Here is an 8,187-nt window from a genome sequence, read left to right as displayed (position 1 = left end):
TGACAAACCAAAACTGAACTTGGACTGAAAAGCTGCAAACTAATAACTGAATTCGGTGTACTGACAAACCAAGCTGTATGAGGTGCCAATATAACTGATCTTACGAAACATACCTCGGTGACTGAACAAGACTACTGGACTGGCTGACTGGTGACAAACCAACTGACTGACTGAATGACAAACCAACTGACTGACTGGCTGACAAACTAACTGACTGACTGCTTGGCTGACAAATTAACTGACTGGCTGACAATGGCGGCTGACTGGCTGACTACTTACTGACTGGTGACTATGGCAGCTGACGGTGACAAATAACTGACTAGCTGGCTGGCTGGTTGGCTGACTCACTTACTGACTGGCTGAGGCTGCTGACAAAACTAACTGACTGGCTGACTGGCTGACAAGCTAACTGACTGGCTGACTGGCTGACAAACTAACTGACTGGCTGACAAACTTAAACTTGATGGGTCTCCGACAGTCATTTGATCCTTGGTAGCTGCAACAGTACTGACTCTGGGGTTTTGTTAAAGGATGACTAATTAGTTACCCAGGCTGATTGTCGTACTGAGCACCTGCGCAGAGCTAATCTGGAATTCTTGATTAGGCTGACGTGGGCTGGCTGGGGCTGACTGAGCGTAATCAATTTAGGCGGTGGTGTCTTTCATAACCCTTACGATCCACTCAGAGTGATGTCGTCCCAGAGTTATTTACCAAAGGTTTTCCTTAGCATTTTGTCTTGCTAGCTAACTAGGTTACTAATTCATTTTGCTGAGCTTCATTACTTGTAACCTCTGTCCACTGATGCCTGTATGTTTGCCGTAGCTGGGCATTAGAGAGGTGAGGGTGGGTAGCTGGGGCGTGCGTGAGGCCCAGTTAGTGTCCGTGTCTGTCGGAGCAGGGTATCAATAGTGGGAGCACAAAGAAGGAATTGACAGCCTCTTAAGGCCATCGCCTTCCACTCTGGCAATCTTACAGCAGACGTGTGCTTGTTGGCCAAAGGGAGTCGAGGCCGTGAAGAGCTTGACGCCACCATGTCTCTGAAGAGCACCAGACAACAGGAAGTAGTGGTGGTTGGACTGATGTAAGGGTTAAAGGCCCCTCAGAGTATATACTGTGGTATGCTGGGGGGGGTTCAAAATTGTTGCCTTAGAAAAAGGTGCTGTGTTTAGACCATCCACAGTAGAAGGTCAGGAGCAAAATACATTATTCAAAAGCAACTTAAGGTGCTTTCTACACCCACACAACCAAAGCAAAATATAACATTTTGGTCATTTAATTCAGGTTGCATTGTACAATTTTGGAAGTAAAAGTTTGCACTGTAACGGTTGGCAAAAAAAAGGATTGAAGAGGATTGAAGTATAATATTACAGTAATGCAAATGTCACAATCAAATTTCGAGGAAAATGTCATTGTTTTATAATCATAAAGAGAAGCCCTCAATATTGAGGTCAAATATTAATTGAAGCTTCAGAGTTGAGYATCATTCCTCTTATCTGAGTTGTATAGGACTTTGTCAACTCGAATTCATCTCCAATTGGATCAGTAACTAATCCCGATGTTAGTGATTTTCAGTTAATCATTAAGTAACATGGATGCATCAAAAAGATGTGTCAACTTAAAACAACCAAGTTGTTTTCATAGAACTGTGGTCTCCTCCAATATTGAAGAACAAGAGGAAGTAAGAACAGCATCCGCAAACTTTTACTTCCAGTGACATTTTTCGGTCGAACGTAAAGGGACTTGACAAAGGAGTACAGAGGAGAGATAGACGGAGGTCAGAACATAACATGTCAGACAATAAATATCATACAATACTCTAATACACTCTTCACACTATTGTGCCAACCCAAACCGTACTCTGCTGGCTCAGATGTTTTCCTTTCACGTTTTTCATTCCAGCACGGTTACAACAACTGTTACAACATTGTGGATGCATAACCAGGCCAGCACAGTACAGCTTGGCCCGGCTCAGTTCGACTTAGCTCAATAGTGTGAAAAGAGTATTAGAGAAGGAATAAAAGGGCTTCTATTGCTTTGAGAGTTCAGGTTAGAAGGAAGGATAGGACAGGTTAGAGGGAAGGAGAGGACAGGTTAGAGGGAAGGAGAGGACAGGTTAGAAGGAAGGAGAGGACAGGTTAGAAGGAATACAGAAGAAAACCATTGTCTTGTTTCTTTATCAAGAGCAAAAAATGCCCACGGAAAAATTCACAATTCATGTCATTGACAACAGACGCTTCCCAAATAATGACTGACTACTGCTGACTAGACTCGTGACTAGACAACTAACTGTCTGACTGACTGACCTGAAAACTAACTGACGCTGACAAAACTAATACTGCTGACTATTGCTGACAAACTAACTTGAATGGCTGACAAACTAAATGACTGGCGAAAAACGAAACTGCAGGCTGACAAAACTAACGACAGATGATTGACTTGACTGGCTGCAAAAAACTAACTGACTAGCGGGACAAAACTATACTGAGTAACTGACTGCCTGCTGACAAACTTTAACTGACGACTTGGCTACACACTAACTGCGACTGACTGACTGACTGACTGCTGACTGACAAACTAACTGACTGACTGACAAAACTAACTGACTATAATAACTGGATGACAAACTAAAACTGGCGACTGACTGCTGGTGACAAAACTTAACTAATGACTGACGGAGAAACTAACCGACCTACTGGCTAGCAAACTAACTGACTGACGACAAAACTAACGACTATGACAAATTAACTGACTGACTGAACGAATTCTGACGGTGACTGACAACGTCTCACAAACTAACTGCTGACTGACTGACTGGCTGCTACAAACTAAATGACTGACTGACAAACTAACTGACTAAATAACTGGTTGACAAACTAAACTGCGACTAGCTGCTGACCAACTAACTGACTGGTTGACAAACTAACTACTTGCTGACTGGCTGACAAACAAACTGACTGTGACAAACTAACTGACTTGCTACTGGCTGACAAAACAATGACTGGCTAACAACTAACTGGCTGATTGACTGGCTGACCAAACCAACTGACTTGACTGACGGCTAACAAACTAACTGACTGCTGACCAAAATAACTAACTGGTTGACAAACTAACTGACTTGCTGACGACTGACCAAACTACACGGCCTGATTGAACTTGGCTGACAAACCAACTGACTGACTGACTGGCTATTGAACTGGCTGCTGACAAACAACTGACTGCTGACAAACTAACGCTTGTGACTGACTACAAACTAAAACTGACTGACTGACAAACTGGACTGATTGACTAACGCTGGCAAAACAAACTAATTGCTGATTGGCTGACTGAACGACTGCTGACAAGACAACCTGACTGAATGACTCAACTGCTGATTGACTGCGATAAACTAGCTGACTGACTGCGACAAACGAACTGACTGGCTACAAAAACTAACTGTCTGACTGACGACTGACAAACTAACTAACTGACTGACTGAGAAACAACCAACCTACTGGCCAACAACTAACTGACTGACTGACAAATAACGACTGGACAAATTAACTGACTGACTGAACGAATTGCTCGACTGGGCTGACTGACTGACTGTCTGACGAACTGACACTGCCTGACTGGCTGCATTGACTGCTGCTGACAAACTAACTGACTTGCTGACGAACTAACTGACTGAGACTGACTTGCTGACAAACTAACTGACTGACCGCTGTCTGGCTGACAAACTACTACTGGATGACTATAAACAACTGACTGGCTGACTGACTTGCCTGCAAACTAAACTGACTGACTGCTGTCTGGCTGACAAACTAACTGACTGAGTGACAAACTACTGACTGCTGACTGACTTGCGACAAACTACTGACTTGACTGGCCTAACTGACTATTTACTGATCTAACGACTTAGACATTTAGACTTGTAACTCGTCTCAGAATGGCCAAAGCATTTCCAAGATTTTCGAGCATTTTCCCTAGCTAACTATAGTTAGCTATCTGTCCTACTATTACCTCACTATCCTGATTCCTATTTGTCCAGATTTGTGTGGATTAAAGTATTGTTGCAGGGCCGACTTGCTGTACAGTATGAAACACAGAGAGGAATTCAGTCTCTAAACCGTCACTTCCAGTCTGGCATTCAGAAGATGTGTGGGCCAAAGGAGGTCAGCCATGAAGAGCCGACGCACCATGTGTCACAACAGCACCCAATAAAGAAGAAGTGCACTACATGGGCCATGACTGATGAAGTAGCTCCCGCCAGAGTAATACCGGTAGCTACGTATGTACATATCATCCCAATTGTGACACACCAGGTAAATCTAGGAGTCTAGTTTCTATAGCGTAAAGTAAAAATAGGGTCCAGGGTTTTTCCTGGGTCAGGTCAAGTGACAGTGTGCACTGCGTAGTTTACATAAAGGCCCTTGCTCAAAATATACTTGCACTATATTGTTGCTAAGGTACTTACACCTGTTCATCAAAACAGGATTTAGTCCTATTGAGTAGAGATCCGTTCGGAAATGACTGTATGACCTGCTTTCCTTATGAGCTCTGTTGTGAATGAATATTATATACCAGACAAAGTGGTATTTGACTAGACCCATGCCTGTTAATCATAAGAGGTGAATGAGACCGTTGAGTCAATAACGAGGTAACATAATCCTTGGCTTAAGGCCAATGTCATGTTGAAACTTATCTTGACAATATATTCCACTATGTTGATGTCTATACGAAGTGTTTGCATACAGGATGTGGACGTAAGCATTTGATGCATGACTACGCCTTGAAAGAAAACAGATTTGTATTTTTCATAAATGAATGCATACTATACCATCTAAACCAAATAATTTGAAGTTCCCACACAAACGGTTCTTACAGACTCCTTATTCTACTGCTCAGGTTATACCATTGCCCCCACATCCCTCCCTTCCCAATACATGTTTAAATATGATTATAATTTAGCCTTCCTTTATAGACTTACGCTAAAATATTTATTATATTCTTTTACCCATTTACTTTAGTTTGTATTCTATCTTTTCTTATTTCTATTGTGTTGCTTGTCGAGAAGGAACCTGCAGGTACGCATTTTCGTACTATGTAAAAACCATTGATCCCGTACATAAAGCCTTAATACAACCTTAAAACAAACTATGAGAATAGAATCTTAAAATTGAGAATCCTCATTTGAATCACAAGTTAGCCCACCCAAAGTTCATTTACACCTTCATCCACTCACTGGTTATTTATATACAGAAACAAAAAGGAATGACAAGGGACTCTGTTCAATACCCACACTAGCAGGCCACTTTGAAAGCATTGCTTCATCCTAAGTAAGTGTGCTATAAACGATATTGGAACGTAGCCGTTTAGTTCTTCCAGACGGTGGGTGGTCTTAGTGTTTGAACTCCCTTCTCACCTGGGATGACTGAGATAGTTTTCAGGCTCGTAGGACTCTGATAAGTCCGTAATGCTGAGACATTGCCCAGGTCCACAAATCAGTAACATATCTGCAATACAAGTGAAAGTCAGCAGACACAATGACAAAGCACCACGACAGGCAAAACACAACAGTGAAGGGCCAGGATTGAGAAGGGAGGGGAGGTGGATGAGGCAGAGTCAGAGAGAGTGGCTTTGGATTGGAGAGAGGAGAAGAGGGGAGGCTGTACGTACAGTAACAGTAGTGTGACTGACATAGAAATGCAACCCATTTTTTGAACACTGCGCAACAAGGGAGACTCCCTCTTACCTGGGATTACCGAAATAGTTTTCAATGCTCTGAGGACCCTGAATGTTCGAAGATGCTTGGAGATTGCCTACTTTAACAACTCGGTTAGCAACCTACAGGATCAAATTACAGTTATTTGTCAAACACAAAAAAGGAAAAAAACTGAGGCTAAGCACTGCTCACGTGTCTTAGTGTGTTGTTCCCTGGAGAACAGGGCAGAAACAGCACAGATAGATATTTAAAGGAACCCTTTTGACGCTTTTACGACTGCTGTTATTGTCTCCAAACAAGAGACAGATGAGATTCCAGAAAAAATTTGAAAAACCAGTATGTGCCAGTCCATGTGCTGCTATTATTGAGAGTATTTAAGTCTTCGGACCAAGGTGTCCATCCCTATTACATTTCTTAGTGAGTTTTCCAAAAGCTTCATAGCTAACATGCATGCACTCCGCTTCCATGGAACCCCAAGGTGGGGGTTGGATATTATCCGTTGTGGGTATCCGTTTTCTGTCATCAGTCTGGATTTAATAAACCACGGCGGGAAGAAGGTGGCCTGTCTGTCACACGAGTTGGAAGCAGCGGGGGATCGTAACTGATTGTCCCTTCCTGCTAAATATCCATCTGACCCCAACCAAGAGGCTTCCAGATCCAAGGTCGACTGGAAATATAAGCGCAGGAGCTAAACGAAAATCAACCACTATCGGGGGGGGGTCCTTTCCTTTAATGACTCCATTGGAAAAACCTGCTTTGGTTACAGTCCCCGAGTTGACAATCTGTTCATTGTTTAGAGGCTGTTATGGTGACTGAAACTGCCTGACCTTGCGCCTACCTTACATCCTACTTCAAACACGGTTTTCTCCACAGGTGAGTCCAGTTAATGCACGTGGGGATGTTTAAAATTTTCCCCTTAGAAAAAAAGTCCGTACTGTGTTTAGACCCATCCACAGTAAAGGCAGAGCAAAAATAGCTTATTCAAAAGACAGTGCTTTAAACCCACACAAACCAAAGCAAAATATGAACATTGATTAAATCGTTGTCATTAAATTTCATTTGCATTGTAAATTTTGAAGTAAAAGTTTGCACATGAACCGGTTGGAAATAAAAAAGGATGTGAAGAGATTGAAGTATATGAAGTATAACAGGATTCCATAGTCCGATAATATTAAAAAAAAATTTTACTGTCCTCTTTTACTATTTTGAATGTTTATCTAATGCCGTGTCTATTGTTTAGTAGTAAAGCCAAAATCAATACATTTTAAGAAGAGAGGCAGTTAAAAGCAAGGGATGCGCAGGTTAAAAAAGAAGGAGAGGGCCAGTTTTAAAGGATGAAGGACCAGCTTAAAAGGAAGGAGAAAGGACCAGCTATAAAAGAAAGGAGAGGAAGCTTAAAAGAAAGAGAAGACAGCTTAAAGGGAAGTAGAGGGCAGTTAAAGTAAGAGACGCAGGTTAAAAGGAAGGAGAGGGCAGATGAAAAGAAAGAGAGGACAGCTTAAAAAGAAGGAGAGGACAGCTAAAGGGAAGTAGGAGGGCAGGTTAAAGGAAATAGAGAGCAGGTTAAAAAAGGAAGTAGCAGAGCAGGTTAAAAGGATGGAGCAGACAGCTTAAAAGGAAGGAAGGCAGCTTTAATAAGGAAGGAGGGACAGCTTAAAAGGAAAAGAGACAAGCTTAATGGGAAGTAGAGGGCAGGTTAAAAGAAGGAGAAGGACAGCTTAAAAGAAGGAGAGGAAAGCTTGAGGGAAGTAGAGCAGGTTAAAAGGAAGAAGGACAGCTTAAAAGAAAAGAGGGCAGATTAAAAGAAGAGAGGGCAGCTTTAAAAGAAGGAGAGACACTTAAAAAGGAAGAGAAACAGCTTAAAAGGAAGTAAGAGCAGGTAAAGGAGGAGAGGGACAGCTTAACCAAGAAGGAGAGAACAGCTTAAAAGAAGGAGAGGACAGCTAAAAGAAATAGAGACAGCTAAACGGAATAGAGGACAGCTTAAACGGAAGTGGAGAGCAGCTTAAAAGAAGTAGAAGCAGGTTAAAAGAACGAGAGAACAGCTTAAAAGAAAAGAACAGCTTAAAGGAAGAGAGGACAGCTTAGAGGAGTAGAGGACAGGTTAGAAAGAGACATCGAGGGACAGTAGAAAGGTAGTAGGAGAGGCAGGTTAAAAGGAAGGAGAGGACAGTTAAAGAAGAAGAGACAAAGCTTAAAAGAAGGAGAGGAACAGCGTTTAAATGGAAGGAGGACAGCGTAGAACGAAGGAGAGCAGGTTAAAGGAAGAGAGGACGAAAAACGGTTAAAGAAGTAGAGAAGCAGGTTAGAAGAAGGAGGGGACAGCTTAAAAGAAGAAGGAAGCTTGGAAAGGAAGAAGAGAAGAGAGACAAGCGTTATAAGGAAGGAGAGGACACTTTAAAGGAAGTAGGGGCAAGTTAAAAGAAGGAGAGACGCTTAACAGGAAATAGAGGGCAGGTTAAAAGGAAGACGAGACCAGCTTAAAA

General features: G+C 42.3%; 1 protein-coding gene across 1 annotated transcript in view; it reads right to left on the bottom strand.

Moving 5' to 3' along the window:
- Positions 1 to 8,187, bottom strand: part of LOC112078215 (sodium channel protein type 4 subunit alpha-like) — a gene marked incomplete at its 3' end in the record, with an annotated part of 19,557 nt that overhangs the window by 8,673 nt on the left and 2,697 nt on the right. The window lies entirely within an intron of this gene.

The sequence above is a fragment of the Salvelinus sp. IW2-2015 genome, unplaced genomic scaffold, assembly GCF_002910315.2.
Source record: "Salvelinus sp. IW2-2015 unplaced genomic scaffold, ASM291031v2 Un_scaffold5398, whole genome shotgun sequence".
Classification (NCBI taxonomy): domain Eukaryota; kingdom Metazoa; phylum Chordata; class Actinopteri; order Salmoniformes; family Salmonidae; genus Salvelinus; species Salvelinus sp. IW2-2015.
The sequence above is the reverse complement of the archived record's forward strand: the minus strand, read 5'-3'. Positions and strand labels throughout refer to the sequence as shown.